This window comes from Sapajus apella, unplaced genomic scaffold, assembly GCF_009761245.1.
Source record: "Sapajus apella isolate SASKATOON/1434 unplaced genomic scaffold, GSC_monkey_1.0 scaffold10, whole genome shotgun sequence".
Taxonomy (NCBI): Eukaryota; Metazoa; Chordata; class Mammalia; order Primates; family Cebidae; genus Sapajus; species Sapajus apella.
In genome coordinates, this window is record NW_022436950.1 from 21,333,201 (window position 1) to 21,343,547 (window position 10,347).

Consider the following 10,347-nt stretch of genomic DNA (forward strand, 5'->3'; position numbering starts at 1 on the left):
AAAAAAAAAAAAAAAAAAAAAAACAAAAACAGAAAGAAAAGACAAGAAATATAGACTGTCAACCTACCGAAGCGGAATCTGCATTTTAACATGATCCCCAAGCGATCTATCTGCACATTAACGTTTGAGAAGCAGTGTCTTTTAGACAACCAAGTGGCGATATAGGCAGTAATTCTCTGATTGCTTGCTCAGAGGCCTAGGAGGCAAGGTGGGGGCTGAGGGTGAGGCTGCAGAGGCGGTGTGGGAGTTCTGAAGTAAACGGAGGAAGTGTGAAGTAACTGCTTAGGATGAGTGTGTTAGTATGAATGGAAAGTTAGTATTCATGAACCTAAAGTGAGATCAGTCAGGACCACTGCAGAGCTGAGTCAATGGTCACCTTTGGCTGTGTGGGTGCAGAGCTGAGATGTTGCTGCTGAGAGCCATAAGGCAGAGTTGAGGCTGTATGCAAAGAAGTAATTATAATACTGAAATCCATGTTGGTCAAGGAGGAGCATGAGGATGTGAGGAATAAGAAAGAGGTGGTGGGCAGGCGCGGTGGCTCACTCCTGTATTCCCAGCACATTGGGAGGCTAGGAGAGATCTCTTGAGCCCCCGAGTTCAAGACCAGCCTGGGTGACATAGGGAGACCCCATCTTTTCAAAAATTATAAAAATTAGCTAGGTGCAGTGGTGTGTGCCTATGGTCCCAGCTACTCAGGAGGCTAAGGGGGGAGGGTGGCTTGAGCCCAGGGGGCTGAGGCTGCAGAGAGCCATGATTGCTTCACTGCACTCCAGCCTGGGTAAGAGCAAAACTCTGTCTCAAAAATAAACGAATAAATAAATAAATAGGCTGGGCACAGCGGCTAACGCCTGTGATCCTAGCACTCTGGGAGGCTGAGGCAGGTGGATTACCTGAGGTCAGGATTCAAGACCAGCCTGGCCAACCTGGTGAAACCCCATCTCTACTAAAAATACAAAAATTCGCTGGGCATGGTGGTGGGTACCTGTAATTCTAGCTACTTAGGAGGCTGAGGCAGGAGAATGGCTTGAACCTGGGAGGCGGAGGTTACAGTAAGCCAAGATCACACCACTGCACTGCCATTGCACTCTAAGTTGGGCAACAAGAGTGAAACTCGGTCTCAAAATAAATAAAATCAAATAAATAAATACATTAAATAAAGAAATAGGTGTTAAGATTAATAGATTGATGATCCTGATATAGTCAGAGAATTGTCAAATCACGATCACAGAGCTGGAAAGACAGGAGATGGTGGTCACAGTGTGGGGTGCCTGAAATCGAGATGAGGGAGGGGCTGCACTTAGTGGTAAGGAGAGGCTCTCAGGCAGCTAATATCTTGGGTTGGGAATAAGAGGAAATCGCTGTTGGCTTTTCCTGGGGAGTGGAGTTGTTTAGAGAAAAGCAAGTGAACCATGAGAAGGAGCTTCCTAACTGGGGGGCAGGAGAGTGGGAAAATGAAGTCCAAGATGGACGAGGAGTGGGCTCGAATGCTGAGAATCCCCAGGTCGGTCTGGCTGTCGGAGGTGGCTGAGGTCCGTGGCGAAAGGGCAGGGTGTGAGGGCACAGCTGGAGCCTGGCCCTGCTGAGCAGCTTGGGCAAGTCCATCCCTCCAGGCCCTGCTTAGTGTGAAAGGAGGTTGTGTTCACCGCTGGGAGAATGACTGGCTTCTATCTCACAAACAACAACAATGGACATTTTAATTCTGCCCCAAGCACTTGACAACTGCTATTTTTCATTCTTACAATTACCCTATATTATTAGCTCCCTTTTTATAGAAAAGGCACCAAGGCTCAGAGCAGTTAAGTAATATGCCTAAGGTCACACAGACACCAAAGACATCTGAACTTGAATCCAAACCCCGGTCTGTCTAGCCCAAAGCTTGCTGGTGCGGCTGGCGATTCACCTGGGAGCCTTTGTTTATACCTCTACTGAAGATTCTGATTCACAGGTCTGGAAAGTGGTATCCCCAGGGGAACATGCATGTTTTCACAAGCAGCTCAGGTGACTCTGAGGGTCAGGGGACACTGGAAAGCACTTTGCTGGCCCTGACCGCAGCACGGTGGATGCCAGTCTGGCTCCGTGGCCCGGCTTCCAGTTCTAGCAGTTTCAGACACCATCAACATCGCCACATGCCTTTCTCACTACCTTTCACTAGATATTCTCCGCTGAGGGCGGCTTCAGAAGTCACAGGAGGTAGACAATTGCAGTATTATTTCTTTTTTTTCTTTTTCGTTCTTTCTTTCTTTTTTCTTTTTTGAGACGGAGTCTTGTTCTGTCACCCACACTGGAGTGCAGTGGCATGATCTCGGCTCACTGCAACCTCTCACCTCCATCTCCCAGGTTCAAGCGATTCTCCTGCCTTAGCCTCCTGAGTAGCTGAGACTACAGGTATGTGCTGCCACGCCCAGCTAATTGTTTGTATTTTTGGTAGAGACAGGGTTTCACTTTATGTTGGCCAGGCTGGTTTTGAACTCCTGACCTTGGGTGATCCATTGGCCTCGGCCTCCCACAGTGCTGGGTCACAGGCATGAGACACTGCAACCCGCTGCAGTATGATTTCTAAGTAGAGAGATGGGCCCTCGGCCTCACAGTCCTTTAGTGCCAGAGCTGGAACAAAACCCTCACTCCTGAGACATCCAATTCCACCATTCTTTCCACTCCCTATTTCCTTAGGAAAGTGCTAAATAATGTTTATGAATAATAAGGCCAATTTTTGGGGGGAGGAGCCCCACCCCCACCCCCACCTCCCCCATACATCTATCATTCAAGCCTGAGAGCCTTCCCTCATCCCACCTTAGAATATTAGCATTCAAGGCCGGGCGCGGTGGCTCACGCCTGTAATCCCAGCACTTTGGGAGGCCGAGGCGGGTGGATCACGAGGTCAACAGATCGAGACCATCCTGGTCAACATGGTGAAACCCCGTCTCTACTAAAAATACAAAAAATCAGCTGGGAATGGTGCCGCGTGCCTGTAATCCCAGCTACTCAGGAGGCTGAGGCAGGAGAATTGCCTGAACCCAGGAGGCGGAGGTTGCGGTGAGCCGAGATCGCGCCATTGCACTCCAGCCTGGGTAACAAGAGCGAAACTCCGTCTCAAAAAAAAAAAAAAAAAAAAAAGAATATTAGCATTCAACTTAACAGATGCTGGGTCAGGGCTGTGCCCAGGCCTAGGGGTGAATGAGACATTGTCACTGCCCTTCAGTGGGGAGAAACAAGCACATTCACCTCAGGCTGGGTTCAATGCCTCCATTCAGTAAATACCTCCTCTGAAAAAAAGGCAACTTTGCCGGAGCACAGCCTATAATCCCAGCACTTTGGGAGGCCAAGGCAGGTGGATCACCTGAGGCCAAGAGTTCGAGACCAGCCCGCCCAACATGGCGAAACCCTGTCTCTACTAAAAATATAAAAATTAGCTGGGCGCGGTGGCACGTGCCTGTAATCCCAGCTACTTGAGAGGCTGAGGCAGTAGAATTGCTTGAACCCAGGAGGCAGAAGTTGCAGTGAGCCGAGATCGTGGCAGTGCACTCCAGCCTGGGTGACAGAGCGAGACTCTGTGTTAAAAAATAAATAAATAAATAAATAAATAAAACAGAAAAAAGGCAACTTCTTTGAGAAAGTTAGTGATCAATGCTTGGGTAGAGTGACACATTAAATGCAGGGTAATCAGGCAGCTATTAGAAGGGTTTGGAGGACCAGTTAGTGGAGCCCTGGGGCTGGACTGGAGGGTGGAGACAGAGAAAGTTCTCGGGATTCACTGCTCCAATTAAGTTTTCCTCACCCATGTCCTTTAGGTTCCACCTGGGCCCACCCCTTCCAAGCTGCCACCACCCCCTCCCACCAATCACTAAGCTTTAGCTACACCAGTCCTAAAATAAACATCAGCCTAATCCCTTTTCCTCCTCCACCCCTCTTCCTGCAGCCATGGACTTGACTCCACTCTCCTCCAGATAGCGTTACCAGAAAAATACAAACGCCCAGCTAAGTGTGAATTTCAGATAAGCAATGAGTGCTTTTTTAGTGTTAAGTATTTCCAAATATTATATGGGGCAGTGGGATATGCTTATCTGAAAAAAAATTGTTTGGCCAGGTACAGTGGCTCATGCCTGTAGTCACATCACTTTGGGAGGCCGAGGCAGGTGGATTGCTTGAGCTCATGAGTTCGAGACCAGCCTGGGCAACATGGCAAAACCCCATCTCTACAAAAAATACAAAAATGAGCTGGGCATCGTGATGCTCACGGCTGTAGTCCCAGCTATTCGGGAGGCTGAGGTGGGAGGATGGCTGGAGCCTGGGAGGGGGAGGTGAGGTGGCAGCAAGCCAAGATCGCACTACTGCACTCCAGCCTGGGCAACAGAGCCAGACCTTGTCTCGAGGAAAAAAAAAGGTTTATTGTTTAACTGCAGCTCAAATTTAACTGGTTGCCTTGCATCTTTATTGGCTAAAGCTGGAACCCTGCCCCAGGGGCACCACCAGAGCCTCCCTGACCCTCCCAAACTCCCTCTAGGTGGCTATTTTCTGGCTTCCCAATGCTTTCAGGGTAAAATCTCAATTGCTGTCCTCTGCCTCCTTGCCCAGCCCTATTTCCTACCCCTTCTACCCCACTGCACCCCCCGCCTCCCATCCTAGCTTGCTGGGACAACTGGCTCTAAGCCCCTCGCCCTCTGCCCTCTGCCTAGAGAACCCTCTCCCCTCTGCCTAGAGAACCCTCTCCCCTCCTCCCACTAGGCTGGTTCGTAACACCCCTTAACACTCGAGTCAGATGTCAGCTCCTCTGAAGACCTTTCCTGAGCCCCCACCCCTTTCCCCACACTGGATTAGGAGCTTTCTCTGGGATCTGGAGGAATCAAGTGAATATTTCTTTACCTGCCAGCCTTTGTCAAGCTGTCAACATGGTAATAACCTGTCCTTTTACTGGCTCCCTTAGGTTGTGGGTTTCTTGAGAGCAGAGGCTGTGTCCTTTCAGCTGTCTTATTTCTAGAACTGGAAATTCCTGTCTCCTTGGCAGACAATAAGAGCTTACTTAATAATTTTGCAGATAAGGCCCAAGAAAAGAAACATCGTTTATTGAATGCCTATTGCCCGAGAAGCACTGCTGCTCTGAGCCTGCTGCTTCAGGTGTTATTTTTGACCCCACAGTCAGAAAAGGGGCTCCGGAGGAAAAGCACGCAGCAAGGCTTGTGTGGGCTTGCCTCTTGTGCCCCACGTTCCACTCCCCCAGTCGGGCAGATGTGAGTTACCGGTGATTGCTGGCTGGAAAGGGAATTTCCTTGGAGAGCAACCATCCTGGTGGTTCTAGAAAGTGGAGGGTATTTTCTGGAGAAGGGGCTTGCTACGTTCTGAATGCTGTTGTCCCTGCTCCATTCATTTGTTGAAACTTAACCCTCAATGTGATAGTATTAAAAGGTGGGGCCTTTGGGAGGTGATTACGTCATGAAGTGGAACCCTCTGGAATGGAATTCCTGCTCTTAGAAAAGAAGCTAGTGAGGCCGGGCGCGGTGGCTGTCCCCTGTAATCCCCGCACTTTGGGAGGCAGAGGCGGTGGATCACGAGGTCAGGAGATCAGGACCATCCTGGCTAACATGGTGAAACCTGCGGGTAACCCCCCATATAGGCACCGAGGAAGGAAAGCTAAGCAGAATCCTGGCACAATTAAGGCCTGAAGAATATCTCAATTTATAGTGTTACTACTCAGTTATTTCCTTTTGTATAATCCTTTATATAATCCTATATTGGTTTATAGAATTAGGGCTTGAAGATTATCTGTTTATAGTGCTACTACTCAGTTATTTCCCTTTATAAAATCCTCTCTATGTAATCACATATTAGTTCATAGTATGAGTGCCTAAAGAATATTTCCCTACATATATATAATTATATCTTAGTTCATAATCGGAGGAATGCCTAGAGCAGACACAGTACAGAACATGATTTAAGGAATAAGCAGCTTATAGTCAGAGGAATGTCTGGAGCAGACACAGTGCAGAGCATGATTTAAGGGAAAACAGTTATACCAGGACAAGAACCCATGGCCCAGGCGGCAGCGTTCAGTATCGTAAAGATACCCGCTGCATGGCAGGCTTGGGGCAAGAGCCACTCCTCCTGATAAAGGAGTTGTAGGACCTTGCGCCAGTTCTTGTGGAAGGCTGCCCTCAGACTGGTAATTGCACCTTGGTGACTGTGAACTTTATCAGCTCTTGTTATTGTGCTGCTCAAAAGCAGCTTCCCATAGAACTCACTGGAAGCTGCCAGCAGGTGGCAGTAACCCTGACAACTCTGTCACTACTGTGTGACTTAAATCATCCCCCCATAAATCTTAGAAGTAGCTTGCCCGCAGACAGAGGTATTGCACACTGCACCCTCTTCACTGGGCACAGCCCACCTCCATGCCTCGGTGACCTAATGGGGGTGGACCCCTTACTGCACACGGCCCTTGCCTCAACGACCTAATGGGAATGGACCCCTTGCTGCTCACTGTCCACCTCCTAGCCCAGGTGACCTAATGGGGGTGGGCCCCTTGTCTTATTGCTCACGACCGTCTCACTATCCTTAAAGATGATTTCACTCACTGCCCTGCCCCCTAACTTATACACAATAAATACTCACGCTTCTGGACATTTGGGGCCTTGCCTGACTCCGTTCACAGGTGGCATGGCCCCCTGAGCCCAGCTGCGTTTTCCTTGTACTTCTGTGTCCTGTCTCTTTATGTCTAGGATCCTGTGCCTCAGCACAGCATAAGGGACACTTCACGACCCTGTTGGGCCTTCTGCCCTACAGAAACCCCCGTCTCTACTAAAAATACAAAAAAATTAGCTGGGCGTGGTGGCACATGCCAGTAGTCCCAGTTACTCAGGGGGCTGAGGCAGGAGAATTGCTTGAACCAGGAGGCGGAGGCTGTAGTGAGCCGAGATCTTGCCACTGCACTTCAGCCTAGGCGATAAGAAAGAGATTTTGTCTCAGAAAAAAAAAAAAAAAAAAAAAAAAAAGGAAGAAAAAAAGAAGCTGGTGGCCAGGTGCAGTGGCTCACACTTGTAATCCCAACACTTTGGAAGGTGGAGAGAGGAAAATTGCTTGAGTCCAGGAGTTCAAGACCAGCCTGGGCAACATAGTGAGACCCCGCCTCTACAAAAAAATACAAAAATTAGCCAGGTGTGGTGGCGCATGCCTATAGTCCCAGCTACTCAGGAGGCTGAGGTGCAAGGATTGGTTGTCCCTGGAGGTCAAGGCTACGTTGAGCTGTGATTGTGCCATTGCATTCCAGCCTGGGACACAGAGTGAGACCTGGTCTCAAAAATAATTAAATAAATAAATAAAAATAAAGAAAAGAAAATAAAAAGAAAAGGCTGGTGGGGTGGGGTGTCTGTTTGTTCCTTCCATGGCCATAAAAGGATGCAGCTAGACAATACCATCTATGAAGAGCAGAAGGAGGCTTCATCAGACTCCTAACCGGCTGGTATCACCTCGATGTTGGATTTCCCACCCTCCAGAACGGTGAGCAATACATTTCTGCTGTTTCTTTTTCTTTTCTTTTGTTTTTTTTTGAGACAGAGTTTCACTCTTGTTGCCCAGGCTGGAGTGCAATGGTGCGATATCAGCTCACTGCAACCTCTGCCTCCCTGGTTCAAGTGATTCTCCTGCCTCAGCCTCCCGAGTAGGTGGAATTACAGGCATGCGCCACCACATGTGGCTAATTTTTGTATTTTTAGTAGACACGGGGTTTCTCCATGTTGATCAGGCTGGTCTCAAATTCCCAACCTCAGGTGATTTGCCCACCTTGGCCTCCCAAAGTGCTGGGATTACAGGCGTGAGCCACTGTGCCGGACCACATTTCTGCTGTTTCTAAATTACCCACTCTAAGGAATTTTTGTGGTAGTAGCCCAGATGGACTAAGGCACAGCCCAAGTGTAGAGAGCATGAAAAGACATCGGAGATCTGGCCGGATTCCACGGGGCCATGCATTTCACCTAGGGCGCTACTCCTTGAGTAAGGGGGAGACAGAAACTGAGGAGAACTCTACTTGCTCTGGTGAGATCACACCTTGGATGGGGACTTCCTAAAATGAGGTTCTTGGCCCATAGAATATAAACTGAAGGGTGTTTGGGAGAGCTAGCCCACCATAATGGCCACCAGTCCCCCTAAGTAATCACTACTTAAACTATATCTACATAAATAAACATACATAGTGTGTGTATGGGGAACAGTTTTAAAAACATCTGTTAGGCCGGGTGTGGTGGCTCACTCCTGTAATCCCAGAACTTTGGGAGGCTGAGGCAGACAGATTACAAGGTCAGGGGTTCGAGACCAGCCTGACCAACATGGTGAAACTGTCTCTACTAAGAATACGAAAAAAAAGTCTGGGTGTGGTGGCTCATGCCTGTAGTCCAAGCACTTTGGAGGCCAAGGCGGGCGGATCACCTGAGGTTGGGAGTTCAAGACCAGCCTGACCAACACGGTGAAACCCCGTCTTTATTAAAAAAAAAAAAAAAAAAAAAAGAATACAAAAAAAAATTAGCCAGGCATGGTGGTTCATGACTGTAATCACAGCTACCCAGGAGGCTGAGGCAGGAGAATCACTTGAATCCTGGAGGCAGAGGTTGCAGTGAGCTGAGATCACGTTAGTGCATTCCAGCCTTGACAACAGAGTGAGACTCCTTCTCAGAAAAAAAAAAAAACTCTGTTTTGGGGCTGGGCACAGTGGCTCATGTCTGTAATCCCAGCATTTTGGGAGGCCAAGGTGGGCCTCGCAAATTACAGGCCTGAGCCACTGTGCCCGACCACATTTCTGCTGTTTCTAAATCACCCACTCTAAGGTATTTTTGTGGTAGTAACCCACATGGACTAAGACAGAGCCCAAGTGTAGATTGCTTTGAGCTCAGGTGTTTGAGGCCAGCCTGGGTAACATGGCGAAAACCCGTCTCTACAAAACAAACAAACAAAACAAAACAAATAAAACGAAATTAGCTGGGCATAGTGGCACACACTTGTAATTCCAGCTACTCAGGAGGCTGAGGCTGAGAATCACTTGAACCCAGGAGGCGGAGGATGCAGTGAGGAGATGGCGCCACTGCATTCCAGCCTGGGCGACAGAGTGAGACCCTGTCTGAAAAAAAAAAAAAAGACATTCAGTGGTGGTGTGGTGCTGAGCTGTAGCTATTAACACGAGATAAGCACTTTAAACAGAATTGGTCAACTACTGGCAGCCTGACGTCATGGAAAGAACTTGGACTTTGGAACCACAGAAACTCAGGCAAGCCTCACTAATGTTTCTTTGTTTTGAAATTGAGACAAGGTCTCTCTATGCTGCCTAGGCTGGGTCTCCAACTCCTGGGCTCAAGCCATCCTCCTGCCTTGGCCTCCCAAAGTCCTAGGATCACAGGTGTGAGTCACCATGCCCAGACCCCAGTAATATTTCAAAACTTCTCTGAACCTGTTTCCTCAAGTGTATTATTTGCTACTGGATTCTTCACTGGGTTGAGGTTAAAGCCTGGGGGCAAAGGCCCCCAGCCCAGTGTAACTTGCTAACAGTAGTAATCTACATCTCAAGTCAGGACTTCCGGAATTCTGACTCCAGGAAAACACCTACTTTCCTGGTTGAGTAATTTTTTGTTTTTTTTTTTGAGACAGATTCTTGCTCTGTCACCCAGGCTGGAGTGCAGTGGCGCAGTCTCGGCTCACTGCAACCTCTGCCTCCTGGGTTCAAGCGATTCTCCTGCCTCAGCCTTCTCAGTAGCTGGGATTACAGACAAGCGCCACACGCCCAGCTAATTTTTGTATTTTTGGTAGAGATGGGGGTTTTACCATGTTGGCCAGGCTGGTTTTGAACTCCTGACCTCGTGATCCACCGGCCTCGGCCTCCCAAAGTGCTGGGATTACAGGCCTGAGCTACTGGGCCCAGCTGGTTGAGTAATTTTAAACAGAGAGTCTAAGTTCCATCTCTAGATTTGCATGTTTGCAGTTTTAAAATCGAAAAGTGCGTTTATCTCAAAAGCACAGAATTATCAAGAATTTTAATTACTGATTTGTTTATAATGTAAAAATGGGAAACAAACGGCCTCCAGTAGGACATTAATTTAATAAATCCGCATAGCCATGCAATGGAATACTTGACGGCATTAAGATTATGCTTTTGAAGACTATTTAGTGAGAAGAAAAATGTTCATGACGAAATATTAAGTAAAAAGAGGGGCAGTAAATAAAACATCATACAATATGACCCCACTGCAGAAAAACAAAATACACACAGAAATACAGTGGCCAGGGCCGGGAGCGGTGGCTCACGCCTGTAATCCCAGCACTTTGGGAGGCAGAGGCGGGTGGATCACGAGGTCAAGAGATCGAGACCATCCTGGTCAA

General features: G+C 48.3%; 1 protein-coding gene across 1 annotated transcript in view; it reads right to left on the minus strand.

Annotated features, from left to right (window-relative positions):
• Positions 1-10,347, minus strand: part of PNKD (PNKD metallo-beta-lactamase domain containing) — an 86,773-nt gene that overhangs the window by 47,319 nt on the left and 29,107 nt on the right. The window lies entirely within an intron of this gene.